The sequence below is a fragment of the Myotis nattereri genome (genome assembly GCF_964212035.1).
Source record: "Myotis nattereri genome assembly, chromosome: X".
Classification (NCBI taxonomy): Eukaryota; Metazoa; Chordata; class Mammalia; order Chiroptera; family Vespertilionidae; genus Myotis; species Myotis nattereri.
In genome coordinates, this window is record NC_138078.1 from 37,837,221 (window position 1) to 37,859,696 (window position 22,476).

Genomic DNA, 22,476 nt, shown 5'->3' on the forward strand with positions numbered 1-22,476 from the left:
GAATCTGTACACCTAACATTGATTACAATTCACTTTACCATAAAAATATGTAACTTATACAAGCTGACAGGAATATGCATTCATTTTGGTAAAGGTCCTGGGGCATTACAGATCTCTTATTTTTAATCAGAGTTTATTTTGAAAATAACAAAACATAAATTTAACCATTTTAATCACCCAGCAAATAAAAATATTATCTTTAAAGAATTATACAAAAGAGTAGATTAAAAGCATCCTGCATATTTATGCAAGTAACTCTATTTAATAGAGTTGGTTAAATTACAAATGTTCACAGGGCTATTTTATATAATATAAATTGAGCAAAACATTATAAAAGACCTCTCCATATCAAAGTTACATTTCTCTAATTTACAGTTACTTCCCTCACCCATCTCAGGCAGCCAACAATATAATTATTTTTGTTTGTACAAATACCAAGGAAATTATATATGGGTATAGTTCAGTTTTATTATATTCACATCACCCTTAGATATAACAGAACCTGGTGTGAAGAGAACAGTTCTGTATATCAAGTGTGAAAAGGCACAGATAAGTGCTAATTATGCATTAAAAAAATGGAACCTACCATTTCAGTTTCTTTCTGTTTTCTTCATATGTCTCTAAAGAATTCATGCGACAGCCACTGCAACAAGGATGCTACTGATCTGTGTATCAATTCCGGCTCCCTGTTCTAAGAACAACAAATCCAATCCTGCTTCACTACTAGAAAAAAAGAAAGAGAGAAAAGAAAGAACAAAAAAGGAAAGGAAAGGAAAGGAAAGGAAAGGAAAGAAAGAAAGAAAGAAAGAAAGAAAGAAAGAAAGAAAGAAAGAAAGAAAGAAAGAAAGAAAGACAAGAAAGGAAAAGAAAGAGGGAAAGAAAGAGTAAAAAAACAAAATGAAACAACAACAATGAAAGAAAGCCAAAAGAAAAATTAAGACAGCAAAAGGGGAAAAATTAAATTCTCAGCATTACCCAACCATTATCATGTTGAAAAGCATGCTAGCGAAATGTCAGAGTGAAATATGCAAACCACCCTGTGCACACTGAACATTTCCGTTTTCCAGGGGGCAGCACCTCTCTCTCTCTCTCTCATTAATGATGCAAGGTGCATATATACTATGGGCCGTACGTTTAGTTTGAAAAGCTTCACACTTAGCAAAGAACCTCTCACCTCTCATTTCTATTTATAGGGCTAAGTGCATTGTCTACCAATCCTGTGACTGCACCAAGCATTGAGTGCAATTTCCTTGGTATTTGTACAAACAATAATACACAACCTATTTATTTATGGAACCCTCTGTTTAAGGTAGGTGCCCTCTGCCCCCTGCCATAGTTGGTGGACCATTGCAATCTAAACTGTGATCCTTTCTCACAGCTCCTCAGTTGGTGTGTTTAGGTACCAAAGTGGACATTACTTATTTAAGGATATCCCTTAGGTAGCTCCCAATAAAGAAGTCAAGATGTGGTAGACCTCTACCTAGAGTATTCTTGTATGTACAAACCTCCGAAATCCTGACATTAAAATAAATACCCTACTTTTAAAGAGGAATTTGGAGATTCTAAACTTGCCTCCCACTTCCTGTTCACACACTCTGCATTCCCCTCAGAGACCCTGTGAAAAGGAAGTGCAGGTAAGCTCCCATTTCCTCTCAGTGGTCAGGGAAGATTGAGTGAAAAGAATCTGGTTTCCTGTAGACTAGACCCATAGACACAGCCTCTTGAAGATGGTGTTTCAAGGAGCCTCAGGGTCTCAGAACCAACTGCCACACTGTATTAGGCATCTAACACACTACCACCACTACCACCAGCAGCACCGCTAGAAGATGAACAGAAGGAAGCTGAAGCAATCCTCAAGACTTGAGCAGTATTTCTAGATCAGAGCAAGATAATTGTTCAAATAGGCTATGGGAGAAAGAAATATGTTAGTGCAGGTCCAGCCTCACGCAGGGCATACCTGTGGGATATATTATAGAGAGAACCTGTAAGTCTTTCTGCCTCAAAATACTTCCTTGACTAATACATGAAACGTCAGTCATTTGCAGGTAAGTGTTCCCTTCTTCCTGAAGTCTTGATTTTCAAATCCTGATGCTCTTAGAAATATACTTATTTGAAAACTTGGTGTGAATGAATTTATTAGAATTGGGAAGATGGGTGTAGATGGTGGGAGCAGGATATAAAGAAAAGCTAAAAAGATCCCAGGATAGGAAAACTGAACTGTCAAAGCAATCTTTAGTAATTTTGTACTAGGCTAGTTATGATGAGAACAGTCCTAAGCAAGTGGGGTAAAATATAAGGGGGGGGGGAATGTAAATTAATCATAATTTGCATTAGGTCAGATATGTTTACAATAAAATAGAATATATTGTCCTTGCTTTGTCTTTTTATTCTTTACTCTGAGTTCTGGCATAATATGCAGGTGATGCTGTGTTTATTAAAGAATTTTTCTACTTAATTTTGGTGTGTCTAGAGTTTATTGGGATGTTCTCTCCCCTCACACAGCCTTAGCTCAATTCAGCAAATATTTATTGAAAAACTGCTAAAAGCACACCCGAGGGGAAGGGGAGAATGTGGGAAAAACTGTGAGAGTGGGCTGCTGGTAAAAGAAAGGGTGTCATCTCTCAGGAGCTTTTTAGAATCTAGATAAGACATTATGCAATTGTCTCAAATATAAGGCAATGTATATGTAATAAAGGCCTAATAATGTCATATCTAGTGCTGCAACATTTCACAGAGGAAGTCAGAGTTCCTGGAGCACTGAGATAAGGAGTGAAATTTCAGGATCGAAGTCAAGCAAGTCTTCCAGGAGAAGGAGAGTTTGTGCTGGACCTATTAAGAATAGCAGGGTTGGTTTGGCTTATATGCATGCATACAAGTCCTTTGGTTGATCTCTTCCCTTTGCCCCCAATGGACATGGACAACAGGGGGATGAGAGCATGAGTAGGGGGGGAGGATAGGGGTTTAATGGAGGGGGGATGAAGACACATTTGTAATACCTTAACTAATAAAGAATTAAAAAAAAAAAAAAAAGAATAGCAGGGTTTTACCAGGCCTGCATGGCTCAGTGGTTGAGTGTCGACCTATGAACCAGGAGGTTACAGTTCAATTCCCGGTCAGAGCATATGCCGGGTTGAGAGCTGGATCCCCAGTGTGGGGCATGCAGGAAGCAGCCAATCAATGATTCTCTCTCATCATTGATGTTTCTATCTCTCTCCCCCTCTCCCTTCCTCTCTGAAATCAATAAAAATATATTTTTTACAAAGAATAGCAGGATTTTTGTCTATGAGTCTGTCTCTTTTCTTTTTTAGTTTATTTTGTTCATGATACTCCACATATGAGTGCAATCATATGGTTTTTGTCTTTGTCTCTGGCAGGATTATTTCAGTTAGCATAATATTTTCTAGGTCCATCCATGCTGTTGCACAAAGTAAAATTTCCTTTTTTTTTTTTTTACAGCTAAGTAGTATTCCATTATGTAAATGTACCACAGCTTTTTATCTTGGTTATTGTAAATAATGCTGCAATGAAATCTGTATAATTTTATTAACCAGTGACACCTCAATAAATTCAATAAAAAGGAAAAAAATAATAGCAATTTCAATAAGTAAAGAACAAAAAGATATTCAGTTTTCTAAAAACCCATAAATATCACTCCTTTGTATAAGCACACCTTTCATTATTTTCATTTACTTCCTGTCTGATTCAACCAAATAGCTTTAGGAGACAATAATCACACATTTTGAAACAAAATACCCGGTGGTGAAATTTCCTGAGCTAGACTGCACGTATCTTTCCTTTTTAGGACAAAGAACTTTAGCCTGATTAAAATGAAAGGAATACCCCTATAGCAACATTGTTAAATTCCACTACAAATTGGATAAATAATAATAGTATATTAGAGCTGAAGGGGATAAGAGTGACGATTTAGTCTAAGCTTTCATTTTAAAGATAAAGAAGGTAAAAAAGAAGTAATAAGGTTCATGTATCACAGTATATTAATGATAAAGTGGGGGCCTAAACTCAAGTTTCTTTACTTTTAAGAAAATATTAATACCAAAGTTATTTCCATCTGGCCAGTCTCATGACACCTATGAAAGGTGTGATTTATTTGTAGTTATATCATCTGTGGAAAGGCATTGTCTTGCTAGTTACACAGGAAAGGTCAAATACAAATAGACTGGAAAACTAAGTTCTATGGTTCTGTCTTTACACATAAAAGACACTTTGTCTTACTTAGATCTATTTAAAATTACAAAGATCAAGCCCACTTAAAGATACAGATAAAATGATTCCTTTATCTTTCTCAGCAGTGTAATTGTGAAATGTAACTAAATATTAAAGTAGATATAAAGGAAAGTTTTGAGCTTTTATTATTGGTTTGAGGAATTTTGTTTTTAATAAATGTTTCATTATCACTTAATATTTACTTTATAATTCCAAAATTACTTTTTCAGCTAGCTTCTTTGTTATGTTGTACATCAAATATTACATGGTGCAATACAGATTTATCATTAATATAGTTTTTGTAAATATATTCACATCAGACCTGCAATTTACCCCCACAAAATTCATGAGTTACTACCTTCAAAGAAACAGTTTATTCAGCCAAATAAGATAAGATACATAAAAAAAACTATAAAATATGAAAGGACAGTTCAAAGCAATGCTGAAAAAAACTATAATATTTCTGTTGAGCAAATATTCAATTGTGTCTTTCTAAGAACTGCAAACTGCTTTATGCCTTGTTATGTGATTGTGCAGAATTAATACTTCATCATCAATAGAAAATCAGCATGCTGCATTTAACAGATTAAAACATTTTTTTTAAAAAAATGATTACCTAAATTATTTTCTTTGCAGAGTAAGTAGTTAAAGCACTAATTATACTCATTCTTTGTTTAAATAAATTACTTTTTTATGGAAGGAGAGGATATTTTATAGTCTGTGAGTTGGCAATATGCTAGGTATTATACTATCAGTTTTACAGTCTTTATCTTACTTATTCATCTGAGCAACCCTGTGTCTTAAGTACTATTTGTTTCTGTTTTATAGTTGAAAAAAAGACAGCATTGTTAAATAACTTTCCCCAAGTTATACAGCTTTCACAGTCAGGAAATGCTGAGAATTGATTTGGAGTTTTGAAATTAAGATTTCAAGACAGAGAATATCCTTCTCAGACCTTAGTGGTGCCTATTGGTAAATGATATTGAAACCAAATTATATTAATCTTTAAAAATAGACAATAAAATAAGAATTTGTAAATATAGATTCAAGATATTCACCAGGCCAAGAGAAAAATTCCCAGTCTTGGGATTATGGATGTATGACATAAGAGGGATTCTCTATTTAGGGGACTCCCACATAGTCCTAAGTAGACTATAAAATATCTCCCAGTACCACAATTTCAAGCAGTTCCAATATAGATAACCAACTCCACTCCTTTCTTTGACAAAGTTTTGTTATATCTGATATCATTATGTTTTTCTTTCTTTGGGGGTAAGCCTCAGACTTGATCATAGAAGAAGGTGGAATGACAAAATCCCCTTTACAGAAATTTACTGAATCCAGAATGAAAGTAGAAGGAAATTGATGGAAAGTTGTTTTTCTATTCCAGACAAATAGCCCCGGAGCCAAATACAAAAAGCCAGTTTACTCAAGACGACACCCATTTGCAAAACCAATGTAGTGAAATTTAATTTGTTCATTGAGTTTATTCTTTATCTAGAAAATAAAGGAAATATTAAATGGTCCAGAACACAGTGTCCAAAATAAAAAATAATTGTGTTATTATGTATTGGAACAAGTTTGGGTCCTGAAAGGAGCCTGATTTGCTATTTTTGAAAATTTCCAGAGAATCCTAATACATAAAAACCCAGGGTCTGCAACATCCAAAATGACTGAAGGCTCAATTGACCAGAAGTCAGTCCTGCAGTCAGTTCTGGGTTGCTGTGGAGACCCAGCACTGACAGCCAAGGGGGCTGTGGATCAGGCCTGGGGAGAGAAGCAGGGTCTGATCTGTAGCCTCCGTGGCAGCTGTCCATCAACCCTTGCCTCCCTCTTTCTCTCCAGGCCTGGCCAGCAGCTGTGCTTCTTTCTCTCTGGGCCTCTGTGGGGGCTGCTGATCAGCCCCGCCTCTCTGATCAGGCCCGGAGATAGGCCTGGAGATGCTGACTGGCATAGAAACTGACCAATCAGAACCAAATCTGGGTAAAGTGCGAGGAGCCAATGGCTGCCTAGGAGGCAGAGCTTTTGATGCTGACTGACATATAAACTGACCAATCAGAACATAATCTAGGACAGGTGAACTGCTGAGGGCAGAACCTAAGGTGAGGCTGAGGAGGGGTTTTAAGGACAATAGCTGTTTGGTGTAAGGTGTAAGAAAGTAGTTCAATTTTTTAATGACCAGTTTGGCAGTATAGTGCCTATGGCTGGCTATCAGTCCAGATATAAGGATTATGTATTTTTGTCTGTCAAGAGCATCTTCTCCTGCTGAAAAAGGTTTCCTTCCACCCATTTAAGCAATCCTATCCCATATAATCTATCTATACTAATAAAAGGGTAATATGCTAATTAGACCAGGTCAACCAGCCATCTTCCAGAAGTCCAACTTCCTTCTGGACAAAGCCATGGTGGTGGGGGCTAAAGCAGAGGCAGTTGGGGGTGATCAAGATGGCAGGGGAGGGCAGTTGGGGGTTAGATCAGGTCGGCAGGGGAGGGCAGTTGGGGGCAACCAGGCCATCAAAGGAGGGAAGTTGGGGGGGCAAGATCAGGCCAGCAGGGGAGGGCAATTGGGGTCAACCAGGCCAGCAGGGGAGGGCAGTTGAGGGTGAGATCAGGCCAGCAGGGTAGAGCAGTTGGGGGCAACCAGGATGGCAGTGGAAGGCAGTTGTGGCAAGTTCAGGCCGGCAGTGGAAAGCAGTTGAGGGTGAGATCAGGCCGGCAGGGGTGGGCAGTTAGGGGCAATCAGGCAGGCAGGCAGGCATAGAGGTTAGGGGTTATCTGGCAGGCAGGCAGGTGAGTGGTTAGGAGCCAGCAGTCCCAGATTGGGAGAAGGATCGGGCCTAAACCGGCAGTTGGACATCCCCTAAGGCAGTGATGGCGAACCTTTTGAGCTCAGCGTGTCAGCATTTTGAAAAACCTTAACTCTGGTGCCGTGTCACATATAGAAATTTTTTGATATTTGCAACCATAGTAAAACAAAGACTTTTATTTTTGATATTTATTTTATATATTTAAATGCCATTTAACAATGAAAAATCAACCCAAAAAATGAGTTCGCGTGTCACCTCTGACATGCGTGTCATAGGTTCACCATCACTGCCCTAAGGGGTCCCTGATTAGAGAGGGTGAAGGCTGGGCTGAGGGAACCTTCCTCATGCATGAATTTTGTGCACTGGGCCACTAGTATTATATAAAAGTCACACTGTAAGTGTAAATGTGCATTGAATTTCCCAATAAAAATTAGGACTCAAGGGAATAGAGAAAAGGGATGCTACTTGGATATATATGCTGAGATCAGAATCCACAGCTGGAGTGGTTTTATTCTTTCTGATTTTAAGTTATAATTAGCAATAAAAATTTAGTGAGGTTACATACTTTATTAGACTCTTGATGATAAATGATTCAGGTGGATCCCATAAAAATCACTTTATAGAGCCGTATTCAAATATACACATGTGGACAAAGCCCTACAGAGGAAGAAATATCCTCTTCCATACACAAATAGAGGGTCACTTATCCCATGCAATATAATACTCAATGCAAGTATTATACCCCACAAATGCCCATTCATATACCTGACATTAGCTCTGAAAAGTTAGTATTTCAGGTGTTTCTTTTTGGTTCTTCCCCTTCTGTGTCTTTTGTTTTGCAAAAGCAAACTATTGAGAAGGGTAACATATATAGCTTCACATTCCTTACTTAAAGATTATCAGGTAATTCTCCTCTCAGTAGAGACCCTGGAATTTTCCAGACATCAGTAAAAGAATGAAAAAGAGAGATGGGAAGAGTGTGGAGAATTATCTACCACACAACTTTGTCTTTGGTCAAATGTGTGGAAAACAAGAGACTCACAAAGTTTTTAAGTAAAAAGATTCTTAGACATCTTCCTATGTACCAGTTTTTACTGGTAAGCTATGCATGGACTTCAGAAGGTCCTGGAATCTCTGAAACACTTATGGTATTTTCTGTGTGCACTAATATGTGCACTTTTGGGGGGAGTAAGTCTACATTTTAATTTGATTACCAAAAGGGACTGGTAGCAAAACCAAAAACAAACAAACAAACAAAAAAAAACGTTAAGAATCACTGGACTGATGAGCATTGCTACTTCAGACTGTCTGCTAGCAGGAAGTGCAATCTAGCAGGAAGGGTACAGCAACCGAGGGTTTTCAGATAGTGATTATCCAAATTTCTACAAACCACTGATCTGTCCAACTTTCTCATTTTATAGGTGAGGAAATTGAAGCCCAGAGAGTGACAAATCTTGTATAATATAGTATAATCTAGATAAACTCAGCAGAAATTATTTTTAATCTAAGGAGAGATTAGCTCTCTTATTCTATCTCTATTTCCCTTGATGATTCACTATGGGTGGAAAAGAGAGTGCTCAGAGTTTGGAATGCAGCCAAAATACCATTACTGGTATTTGCAATAATGGCAGAAGAGGAGATATGGTAAAAAAAAGTACACAAATGTTGAATAACAGGCTTTTGCCATGATATTTAATGAAATTTTAAAGCATAGTTTCTTCAGCTTAGAGAATATCTGAAAATGTATGATTTTTTTGAGTGTGTGGAGAGAGAGAGAGAGAGAGAGAGAGAGAGAGAGAGAGAGAGAGAGATTCTGTATATGCATTTTACCTGGAAAAGGTTCTATTGTCAGGTGGCTGCTAAGTGGTCTCAGCCCCCATCCAAGTAGCTTAGTGTTGTTCTTGGATATGCTGCTGTACCCAGACTCCAGCGTGCAACCTGAGTTTGGAGTCTGCAAAGTCATCAGTCATGCAGCTAATAAGGCCATATAGCTACAGAGAGACAATACTCGAACAAATGAGCCAGAGCAGGAGAGAGAGAGAGAGAGAGAGAGAGAGAGAGAGAGAGAGAGAGAGAGAGAGAGAGAGAGATCTTTGCTACCTGGGGTTTTAACAGGGAATGTTCCCCAAAATAACCAATTAATTCCCCAAGATTTTGTGGGCTTCTTAATCCAATCATCTAGCAAAGAACACTTGAGTTGTTTCCATGTCTTGACCACCATGAAAGATGCTGCAATGAATATAGGTGTGCATATATCTATATGAAAAACTGTTTTCAAATGTTTTGGGTAGATGCCCAGAAGAGGGGTTTCTGGGTCATATGGTAACTCTATCCTTAATATTTTGAGAAAACTCCATATTGGTTCCCATAGTGACTGTGCCAGTTTACACTCTTACCAACAGTGAAAGAGGGTTCCTTTTTCTCCACAACCTATCCAATACTTGTTATTACCTGTCTTGTTGATAATAGTCATTCCAACAGATGTGAGGTGATATCTCATTGTATTTTATTTTACACTCATTTTATTTTTATTTTTTGACATTTTTCATAGCAATATTTTTTCTTTTCTTTTTTTACAAAATAATTAGCCATTTATATTCAATAAAAATTAATATTACAAGAAAAATGATTTTAAATATAATATTACATGTAATAAACATTAATATTTCAATTAAAAAATCTAAATATAATAATATTACCCAAAGTGTACTAATATTGTATAAAATTAAAAAAGTTGTAGAAAATATTAAAAATCTGTATATAACAGGATTACTTCTATTATATTCTAAAATATTTTTTCTCTGGTTCTATTTTTATTCATCAATTTATGTTGTTCATTATATTCCACAAAGGAGTGAGGTCATGTGATTATTTAACTTCCTACAACTGGCTTATTTCACTTATCATAATGTTCTCCAGGTCCATCCATGCTGTTCCAAATGGTAAGAGTTCTTTCTTTTTTATAGCAGCATAGTATTCCACTGTGTAGATGTAACACTGTTTTTTAATCCACTCATCTGCTGATGGGCACTTAGGCTGTTTCCAAATCTTACCTATTGCAAAATGTGTTGCTATGAACATAGGGGTGTATATATCCTTTCTGATGGGTGTTTCTGATTTCTTGGGACGTATTCCTAGAAGTGGGATGACTGGGTCAAATGGGAGTTCTATTTTAAATTTTTTGAAGAAAATCCATACTGTTGGGAGAGACAACATGGCAGCGGTATAGAAGGACGTGTCCTGAACCTTGTCCCAGAGCAGATAGGGTAAGCAGCTGAAACGAGTAACATCCAGCCCAAATTGGTGAAAGAGACTCAGTTGGGAGACGGTTTGCAGCGGGGAAGCACAGAGGGTCCCTGAAGAAAGGTAAAATCAAGATTCTGGGCAGGAGAATCTGCCAGACCTCTGAGCCTAGAGGGTCAGAGAGAATCTGAACAGTACTAAGCCATATCCCTGGGAACAGGCACAGTGTCTGACTGTAGAAAGAAGGTCCTCAGAACTGCTGGAAGGCAGGGGATTCTAGATCTGGGTCCACAGTCAGGAAAGGCTGAACCCAGAGAGGGAAACCTGGAGGGTTGACCAGACTGTGCAGTACAGGCAGGAGAGGAGCACAGAGAGGCACAGCCTTTCCCCTCTCTGTGGCCTGTGCCTTTCTTCACTGAGCCTAGTTCATAGGACCTTTTGGATACAGACACTACCCGTGGCTGGAGTGTGGGAAAAGGTGAGTACTTGTGGAATCTGGGGAGAGAGGGGAGTCCAGGAGAAGCAGCAGCAAGTCTGGTGCTGAGTCATGCCTGAGTCTGGAACCTGGGCAGCCATTTTCTCCTCAAGAGGTAGCCCCTCCCTCTAGTATCCAGTCAACTAATACAGCCCCACCCAGATTTCACCCTGAATGGTACAAAAAATTTAAAAAAAAAAACTAAATAGTCCCTGAGAGTCTAAAGGGACTGGCCTAAAGAGAGACTTTCAGTCCCAGCAACAGAAACCTGAGAAACAGTACAGTTCAGAAGACTGGGATCTTAAGCCAGCCAAAGGAACAACAACACTTAACTTTTTCTTTTTTCTTTATTATTATTATTTTGTTAGTTCTTTTTCTTCTTATTTTTTCTTTGTTTTCCTGTTTTTGTTTGTTGCTTTATTTTCTATTTCTTTTTGCATTATTTTTCCATCACTCTATTTTATTTTTTCTATTTTTATACCATTTTTGAAATCACATTTTTTTAAATTTATTATTATTATTATGTTCTTATCATTCTCTTTCCTCTTATCCACCCAACCCCTTTCTACTTCCTCTATACTGAACTGAGGTCCTCCCCATATTCATCCAATTTTTAACCTTATTTTCTGTATATAAGCTCAGCCTCTACAGATTCTGCCCCCACACTCTTTGCTGGGGGTTTGGTGTTTCTATTTTTTTTTTTTAAATTTTGGTTTATCTATTGGTTCTGTGGTGTTTTCATATATATATATATATATATATATATATATATATATATATATTTATTTATTTATTTATATTCTCCTTTTTCTTTTTGTCTTATCTTTTTCTCTCTCTCTGATATAATTTATGCCCTCTTTTCTCTTGCCTAGTTCTCTTTTCTCAGGTAGTCACTTATAATGGGACTAGGGGCCCGGTGCACGAAATTCGTGCACTGGGTGTGTGTGTGGGGGGAGTGTCCCTCAGCCCAGCCTGCCCCCTCTCACATACTGGGAGCCCTCAGGCATTGACCCCCATCACTATCCAATCGCAGGATTGGCCCCTTGCCCAGGCCTGACGCCTCTGACAGAGGTGTCAGGCCTGGGCAGGGGACCCTCATTTCCCCCCATCACTGGTTCTGCCCCCAGTCCAGGCCTGATGACTCTGGCCCAGGCATCAGGCCTGGGCAGGAGACCCCCAGACCCCTCTGATTGCTGGCTCTGCCCCTTGCCCAGGCCTGATGCCTCAGCCAGAGGCATAGACCCCCATCACCCTCTGATTGCCTGATCGGCCCCTGGCCCAGGCCTGAGGCCTCCGCCAGAGGTGTCAGTCTTGGACAGGGGACCCCCATCTCCCCCCGATCACTGGCTCTGGCCCCCGCCCAGGCCTGAGGCCTCTGGCCCAGGAATCATGCCTGCGCAGGGGACCCCAATCTCCCTCTGATCGCTTGCTCCACCCCCCGCCCAAGTCTGACGCCTCTGACCCAGGCTTCAGGCCTGGGCAAGGGGACCATCATATCCCCCCAATCCCCGGCTCCACCCCCCACCCAGGCCTGATGCCTCTGGACCAGGCATCAGGCCTGGGCAGGGGACCCCCAGCCCCCGCCCAGGCCTGATGCCTCAGTCAGAGGAGTTGACCCTCATCACCCTCCGATCATCAATCACCGGATCGGCCCCTTGACCAGGCCTGAGGCCTCCGGCAGAGGTGTCAGGCCTGGGCAGGGGAACCCCAGCTCCCCGCGGTTGCAGGCTCCGCCCCTGCTCAGGCGTAACGCCTCTGGCTGAGGCGTCCGGCCCGGGCAGTGGGGACCCGCAGCTGCAGCGGCCCCGCAATCGTGGGCTTCGCTTTAGGCCCAGGCAAGGGACCCCTAGCTCCCTGGACTTCCAGCTTCGACCGTGCCCAGCTCCCATAGCTGGCTCCACCCCTACTTCCTGCTATCACTGGCCAGGGCGGCAAAGGCGCCTGATTCTCCCATCATGGCTGGGGGGCAGGGCAAAGGCGGCCCCAGGGCCGCCTTTGCCCTGCCCCCCAGCTCTTAGCTCACCCCTGGGTTTCCGATCACTGTCAGTGGCAGGGGGCTTCTTCCTGCTTTCCCTTTTGCCTCCCTGCATTGTGCCTACATATGCAAATTAACCGCCATCTTGTTGGCAGTTAACTGCCAATCTTAGTTGGCAGTTAATTTCCATATAGCCCTGATTAGCCAATGAAAAGCGTAGCGCCGTACGCCAATTACCATTTTTCTCTTTTATTAGTGTAGATTATTGTTGCCATGAGTACATTCGTGCTTTGTTCCCTTTGTGCTGTGTCTTGTCAAGGTGAATTTTATCCTGTCTGGCCAAGTGCTAGAGAGCTAGCCTCATAATCAGACACCTGGAGAAGAAACTACATCGACAAATGGGTCAATAACACCCTAGACCAGTGATGGCGAACCCATGACACACATGTCAGAGGTGACACACGAACTCATTTTTTTGGTTGATTTTTCTTTGTTAAATGGCATTTAAATATATAAAATAAATATCAAAAATATAAATATTTGTTTTACTATGGTTTCAAATATCAAAAAATTTCTATATGTGACACGGCACCAGAGTTAAGTTAAGGTTTTTCAAAATGCTGACACGCCGAGCTCATCACTGCCCTAGACCCAACTACAGAGGCAGGAAGAAGGCAGCAATGAGGGACAGAGTGTGAGTGAGTGAGGGAGCAAAAGAGGAGTGTGTGGTCATGTGGTGTGTGTGTGTTTGTGTGTATGTGATTGAAGCACAGTTAAATCCCATAGGACCTTTGGGGCAGGCTAGCCAGGCTCGCCTATCTAGGCAGCCTCTGCTACCATTGTAAACAGGACCAGGAGGTCGGCTCATTCTCAGAGGCCTAGACTTTTGAAGGGAAAAGCTGATGTAACTGAGAGCCCAGCCTCACCTCCACCAAGGGTGCCCTCAGGTAATACCTGGGACTCTACAGCCACCCTGCCAGGGACTTGATACCTCAGCTGTGGTTCCATGGTCAATGAGTCTCCAGCCATTCTGGGCACAGGCTCCTGTGAGTTCTGAAGCATGCTCCTCTCTGACTGGCCTAATACTTTAGCCCAGGGCGCTGCAACCACAAGAGCAGCAGACACATGAGCAGCACACTGTTGTCCAAGGAGCAGCAGCCCTGAGAACAGCCTTCCCCAGGCCTGAGAGCAGAAGCCTCATGTGGCCTGCCCCTGTCCAAGGAGCAGCAGCTGTGAGACTGGCCTGCTTCCTCATCAGAGAAGCAGCAGCTGCACGAGTAGGTCACGCACATACGAGGAGCAGCAACCACACATGCAGCTCACTCCCACACAAGGAGCAGCAGCTGCGCAAGAAGCCCACCCCTCATCCGAGGAGCAGCAGCTTTCTCAGCAGCCTGCACCCATACAAGGAGCACTAGCCCTGTAAGCAAACTGCCCCTGTCCATTAGCAGCAGCCACCTGAGCAGTCCACCGCATCTGAGGAGCAGCAGCCTTGTGATCAGCCCACCCCTGTCCCAAGAATAACAGCTGTGCAAGAAGCCTCCCCAACCAACCAGAGGAGACACCACTGCTGCAATCAGCACCAATCAGAGGAGCCACTGCCAACTGAGGAGCAGCTGCTTCCACAACCGCCCAAGGAGGAATGGCAGCCTGAGGAGCCACTGCCACCCAAGGAGTAGACCCTGCACGACTCGACATCTAGATCAGTCAGTGAGACCAAAAATGCGTAGAAAAAGAAACCTTCAAAGGAGAGGAAAGGAGGAATCGCCAGAAAAGCAGGGTAGTGAAACAGAGGCATGCAATATGTCAGAAGAAGAATTCAGCATAAGGGTCATACAGTTCATAAATTGGATGGAGTAAAAAATCAACAACTTATATAAGAATCAAGAAGAAATGAAGAGTGATATAGCTGCAATAAAAAACACCATGGAAAGTTTTAACAGTAGAATAGGAGAAATGTAGGACCGAATTAGGAAATTAGAAGAGAGGGAAGCAAAACCCACTCAAACTGAACTGCAATTGGAGTAAAAAAATTAAAAGACAGGAGGAGAGCCTAAGGGAGCTATGGGACAACATGAAACAAAGCAACATACAAATAATAGAGGTACCAGAACAACAGGAAGAGGAGCAAGGGTTAGAAAACCTATTTGAAAAATTATGACAGAAAATTCCCTGAGGTGGAGAAGAAAAAAGTCACACAAGCACAAAAAGTCCCAAACAAGATGAACCCAAAAAGACCCACACCAAGACACATTATAATTACAATAGAAAATGTTCAGGTAAAGAGAGAATCTTAAAGGCTGAAAAAGAGAGAGACAGAAAGTCACATACAAGGGATCTCCAATTAGATTATATAATGATTTCTCAACAGAAACATATCAGGCCAGAAATGAATGGAAGGAAATTTACAAAGTGATACAAAGCAAGGGACTGAATCCATGAATACCCTATCCAGCAAGGCTATCATTCAAAATTGAAGGGGAAATAAGAAGCTTCACAGACATAAAAGGCTAAGGGAGTTTATCACAACCAAGCCAGAAATGCAAGAAATGCTAAAGGGACTGGTGTTAAAAAGAAGAAATAAAAAGCTAAAAAAGAAAACAGGCACAAAAATTAAAAATGGCTACTAACAAGTACCTTACAATAATAACTTTAAATATAAACAGACTAAATACTTCAATCAAAAGACATCAAGTGGTTGAACGGATAAAAAAACATGACCCATATATGTGCTGTCTACAAGAGACCCACCTCAGATAAGGGACTCACACAGACTGAAAGTGAAGGGATGGAAAAATATCTTTCAGGCAAAAGGAAATGAAAAGAAAGCTGGGGTAGCAATACTTATATCGGACAAAATAGACCTCAAAGTGAAGGCCATAACAAGAGATAAGGAAGGCCACTTCATAATACTAAAGGAATTGATAAAACAAGAGGATATAACTCTGATAAACATATATGCACCCAATGCAGGAGCATCCAAATACAACAACAACAAAAAAAAACAACAACTTCTGGAAGATATCAAGGGAGAGATCTACAACAATACAATCATAGTAGGGGACTTTAATACACCACTGACATCACTGGATAAATACTCTAGACAAAAAAATCAGCAAAGAAACAGCAACTAGATCAAATGGACTTAATTAACATCTTCAGAACATCTCACCCCAAAGCCATGGAATATATGTTCCTCTCAAGTGCACATGGGACATTTTCAAATATAAACCACATATTGGGTCACAAGCAAAGACTTCCCAAATTCAAGTAGGTTGAAATCATATCAAGCATTTTCTCAGACCACAATGGCATATTATTAGAAATAAACAATAAACACAATCCAAAAAATTCAAACACTTAGAAGCTGAATAGCATGCTATTAAACAATGATTGGGTTACGAAAGAGATCAAAGAAGAAATTAAAAACATCCTGGAAACTAATGACAATAAAAACACAGCAATCCAAAATCTATGGACACAATGAAATCAGTCCTGAGAGAGAAGTTTATAGCACTACAGGCCTACCTTTAAAAACAAGAAAAAATGGTAATAAATCATCTAATTCTACAACTCAAAGAATTAGAAAGAGAGCAACAAGAAAAAGGCCAGAGTGAGCAGAAGGAAGGAGATAATAAAGATCAGAGCTGAAATTAATGACATAGAGATAAAAAAAATAGAGAAAATCAATGAAAACAAGAGCTGGGTCTTTGAAAGGATAAACAAGATTAATGAACTTCTAGACAGGCTCACCAAGAAGCAAAGAGAGAGGGCCCAAATAAACAAAATCAGAAATGAAAGCGGTGAAATAACAACAGACCCCACAAATATACAAAGGATTGTTTTAAAAAAATACTATGGACAACTCTATTCTAACAAACTACACAAACTGGAGGAAATGGACATACTGCTAGAAAAATAAAACCTTCCAGAACTCAATCAGGAAGAATCTAAAAATCTCAATAAGCTGATAACTAGGGAGGAAATTGAAGCAGACATCAAAAAGCTTCCAGCAACCAAGAGCCCTGGGCTGACAGATTCACAGGTGAGTTTTACCAAACATTCAAAGAACTAAATCATATCCTCCTCAGACTATTCTTAAAAATTCAAGAGGAAGCAGCACTTCCAAGCTCATTCTATGAAGCCAACATTACCCTAATACCAAAACTAGATAAACACAACACAATGAAAGAGAATTACAGGCCAATGTCCCTCAGGAACATAGATGCCAAAATCCTCAAAAAATTATAGCAAATTGGATCCAGCAGTACATCAGAAAGATCATACACCATAACCAAGCCCAGGTCCAGACGGTTTCACAGGGGAGTTTAATCAAATATTCAAGGAAGAACTAAAACCTAACCTCTTCAGACTATTCCAAAAAATTCAAGAGGAAGGAACACTTCCAAGCTCATTCTATGAAGCCAGCATCACCCTAATACCAAAACCACATAAAAACAACACAATGAAAGATAATTACAGGCCAATATCCCTCATGACATAGATGCCAAAATCCTCAACAAAATTCTTGCAAATTGTATCCAGCAGTACATCAGAAAGATCATACACCACGGCCAAGTAAGATTTATTCAAGGGATGCAAGGATGGTACAATATACAGAAATCAATAAATGTGATACATCGCATAAACAAATTGAGACATAAAAATCACAAAATCATATCAATTGACTCAGAAAAAGCATTTGACAAAACCCAACACCCTTTCTTCATAAAAACTCTTAGCTAGGTGGAAATAGAAGGATCATACCTCAACATAATAAAAGCCATATATGGCAAACCCACAGCCAACATCATACTCAATGGGCAAAAACTAAAAACATTTCCCGTAATAACAGGAACAAGACAGGGATGCCCACTCTCACCACTCCTGTTCAACATAGTATTGGAAGTACTAGCCATTGTGATCAGACAAGAAGAAATAAAAGGCATCCAAATTGGAAAAGTAATAGCAAAACTGTCCTTATTCACAGATGACATGATACTGTACAGAGAGAACCCTAAAGACTCCATCAAAAAATCATTAGACTTAATAAATGAATTCGGCAATGTAGCAGGATACAAAATTAATGCAAAGAAATCTTTGGCATTTCTTTACATCAATAATGATCTTACAGAAAGAGAGACTAAAAGAGTGATCCCATTGACCATCGCATCAAAAAAAAAATTAAGATACCTAGGAATAAACTTGACTAACAAGGTAAAAGACCTATAGGCAGAAAACTATAGGACACTGAAAAAGAAGATAGAGGAAGACATAAACAGATGGAAGAACATACCGTGTTCATGGATTGGTAGAATCAACATTATGAAGATGTCCATACTACCCAAAGCAATGTATAGATTCAATGCACTGCCCTAAGTAGGTGGGATCTCAATACCAGATATCAAGCTGTATTACAAAGCTACTGTTCTCAAAACATCCTGGTACTGGCACAAGAACAGACATATAGATCAATTAAATAGCATAGAGAACCCAGAAATCAACCCAAACCACTATGCTCAATTAATACTCAACAAAGGAGGCATGAACATACAATGGAGTCAAGACAGTCTCTTCAATAAATGTTGTTGGGAAAATTGGACAGATACATGGAAAAAATGAAACTAGACCACCAACTTACACCATACACAAAAATAAACTCAAAATGGATAAAGGACTTAAACATAAGACGAGAAACCCTAAAAATACTAGAGGAATCCACAGGCAGCAAAATCTCTGACATATGCCAAACCAATTTCTTCACTGATACTGCTCCTAGGGCAGAAACTAAGGGGAAAATAAGCAAATGGGACTACATCAAAATGAAAAGCTTTTGCACAGCAAAGGAAACCATCAAGAAAACAACAAGAAAGCCCACTGAATAGGAGAACATATTCGCAAATGTTATCACTGATAAGGGTTTAATCTCCAACATTTATAGGGAACTCATACAACTTAACAAAACGAAGATAAACAACCCAATCAAAACATGAGCAATGGACCTAAATAGATATTTTTCAAAGGAAGACAGAAGAAAGGCCAAGAGATATGAAAACATGCTCAAAGTCATTAATCATCCAAGAGAAGCAAATCAAAACGACAATTCAGTGCCATCGCACACCTATCAAAATGGCTACCATCAAGAAATCAACAAATGAAAAGTGCTGGCAAGGATGTGGAGAAAAGGAACCCTCATGCACTGCTGGTGGGAATGCAGACTGGTGCAACCACTGTGGAGAACAGTATGGAGTTTCCTCAAAAAACTAAAAATGGAACTCCTATTTGACCCAGTGATCCCAATTCTAGGAATATATCCCAAGAAACTAGAAACACCAATTAGAAAGGATATATGCACCCCTATGTATATAGCAGCACAATCTGCAATAGCTAAGATCAGAAAACTGCCTAAGTGCCCATCAGCAGATGAGTGGATTAAAAACGGTGGTACATGTACACAATGGAATTCTATGCTGCTGTAAAAATAAGGAATTTTTATCATTTGCAACAGCATGGATGGATCTGGAGAGCATTATGCTAAGTGAAATAAGCCAGTCAGAGAAAGATAAATATCACATAATCTCACTCATTTATGGAAGATAATGAACAACATAAACTGATGAACATGAACAGATCCAGAGACAGAGAAGCATCGATCAGACCATCAAACCTCAGAGGGAAGGTAGCGGAGGGTGGAGGCAAAGGGGAGAGATCAACCAAGGACTTATATGTAAGCATATAGGCCTAACCAATGGACACAGACAACAGGGGGGTGAGGGCATAAGTGAGGGAAATGGGGGGTAATGTGGGGATAAGGACACATATGTAATAACTTAATCAATAAAGAAATTTTTAAAAATCCATACTGTTCTCCACAGTGGCTGCAACAGTCTGCATTCCCACCAGCAGTGCAGTAGGGTTCCTTTTTTTCTGTAACCTTGCTAGCATTTAACCTATGTTGATTTGTTGATGACAACCATTCTGACAGGTAAGAGATGGTACCTCATTGTCATTTTGATTTGCATCTCTAGGATGATTAGTTACTTTTAGCATGATTTCATATGTCTCTTGGCTTTCTGTATGTCCTCTTTCGAAAAGTGTCTATTTAGATCCTTCATCCATTTTTTTTATTGCATTGTTTATCTTTCTTTTGTTAAGTTGTATGCTTTCCCTGTAAATGTTGGAGATTAAACCCTTATCAGAGATAATATTGTAAAATACATTCCCCCAGGCATTGGGATTTCTTGTTGTTTTATTGATGGTTTCTTTTGTAGTGCAAAAGCTCTTTATTTTGATGTAGTCCCATTTGTTTATTTTCTCCTTAGTTTCAATTGTCCTAGGAGTTGTATCTGTAAAGATATTGGTACAACATATGTCTGAATTTTCCTGCCTATCAATTCTTCTAAGATTTTAATGGTTTCCTGTGTTATGCTTAAGTCCTTTATCCATTTTGAGTTTATTTTTTGTGTACAGTGTAAGTTTGTTGTCAAGTTTCTTTTTTTTTTTTCCTTTTATCTGTTAAATTTTATAAACACCATTTATTGAAGAGATTGTCTTGACTCCATTGTATGCTCTTGCCTCCTTTGTCAAATATCAATTGAGCATAATGTGGCCTGACTGGGAATGGAACCGTGACCTCCTGTTTCATAGGTTGACACTCAACCACTGAGCCATGCTGGCTGGGCTATTTATTATTGTTTCTAATATTTTTTTGTGGAGTCTTTAGGGTTTTATTCATAAAGAACCATGTCATCTACTAAAAGTATCGTTTTTACTTCTTTGTTCCCAATTTGAATGACATTTATTTATTTATTTATTTATTTATTTATTTATTATCTTTCCCAATTGCTCAGTCTAGGACTTCCAGTACTATGTTGAAAAAGAGTGGTGAAAGTTGATATACTTTTCTTTCTTCTGATCTTAGAGGAAAAGCTTTTAGTTTTTCACCACTGAGTATATTAGTTGAGTATTTGTCGTATATAGCCTTCATTACGTTGATATTCTTTCCTCATATAGCCATTTTTTAAAGTATTTTAATCATAAGTGGATGTTGTATTTTGTCAAATGTTTTTTTCTGCATCTATTTATGAAATCATATGATTTTACTCTTTGTTAATGTAGTGCATTACATTGATCAATTTGCATATATTGAACCATCTTTATGACACTAGAATAAAAGCAATTTGATCATTTTGTCCTATTATTATTTTTTTATTTTAAGTCATTTTAAATTTTTGAATTACAGTTGATATACACTATTATATTCATTCCTGGTGTGCACCCCAGTAATTACCCATTATATTACTTACTAAGTGATCTTTCCAATGAATCCTGTACCCATCTAACACAATACACAGTTAGTAGAATATTATTGACTGTATTACTTATGTTATACTTTACATATCCATAGCTATTCTGTAACTACCAATTTGTATTTCTTAATTCCTTCTTCTTTTTCACCCATACCTCCAATCCTCTTTCCATCTGGCAACTGTCAACATGTTCTCTGAGTCTATAAGTCTGTTTCTGTTCTGCTTTTAAGATTCGGTTGTTTATAGATATGTTTTTTTTTAGATTCAACTGTTTATAGATATGTATTTTTTGCCATTTTATTGTTCATAACATTGATCTTTTTTACATTGTTGTTCTTCTTAAAGAAGACCCTTTAGCATTTCATGTAATATTGGTTTGGTGGTGATAAATTCCTTTATCTCTTTTTTTTTTATTGCTTAAAGTATTACAAAGGGTATTACATATGTGTCCTTTTTTTTCTTCCTTCCTCCCTTGACAATCCCCTGGCCTCCCCTATCCCCCAGTGTCTTATGTCCATTCTTTTTTTCTAAGATGAACTTTATATGTCCTTTGATTCTAGATGATTGCTTTGCTGGGTAGAATAATCTTCATTGCAGGTTCTTGCTTTTCATCACTTTGAATATTTCTTGTCACTCTTTTCTGGCTTGCAAATTTCTAGAGAAATCAGTTGACCGTCGTATGGGAGCTCTCTTGTAGGTAACTAAATGCTTTTCTCTAGCTGCTTTTAAGGTTCTTGCTTTGTTTGAACCTTTGCATTTAAATTATGATGTGGCTTTGTGTGGACCTTTTTGAGTTCATCTTGTTTGAGACTCTCTGTAGTTCCTAGACTTGTATGTTTATTTCCCTCACCAGTTATGAAAATTTTCTGTGATTATATTTTAAAATAGGTTTTTAATTTTTTGCTCACTCTCTCTTCTCCTTCCAGCACCTCAAATATGTGAATATTGGTGCATTTGAAGTTGTCTCAGATATTCCTTATATTATCTTAATTTTTTTTATTCTTTTCTCTTTTGGCTGTTCCAATTCAGTGTTTTTTGTTTCCTTATATTCCAAGTTACTGATTTGATTCTCAGCTTCATCTATTCCATTGTTGATTCCCTTTAATTATTCTTCATAACAGTTAGTGTTTCCTTTATTTATGAGTGGTTCTGTTTTTATTTCCATGTTGTTTTTTAAATGCTATTGAAGTTCTAAGTTCATCTACTTTCCCTTAAGTTTTTTGAGCATCCATTTATAACCAGTGTCTTAAACTCTGCATCTAGTATATTTTTTTGCCTTCATTTTTGTTTAGTTCTGTTCTTTCATTGGGGAAAGGTTTTTTTGTCTCCTCATATTAGCATCCTTCTTGTGTTTGTTTTTATATATTAGGTAGAGCTGCTATGTCTCCTGGGTTTGGTAGAGTGGCCTAATGTAGTAGGTAACCTGTAGGATCCAGGGACACA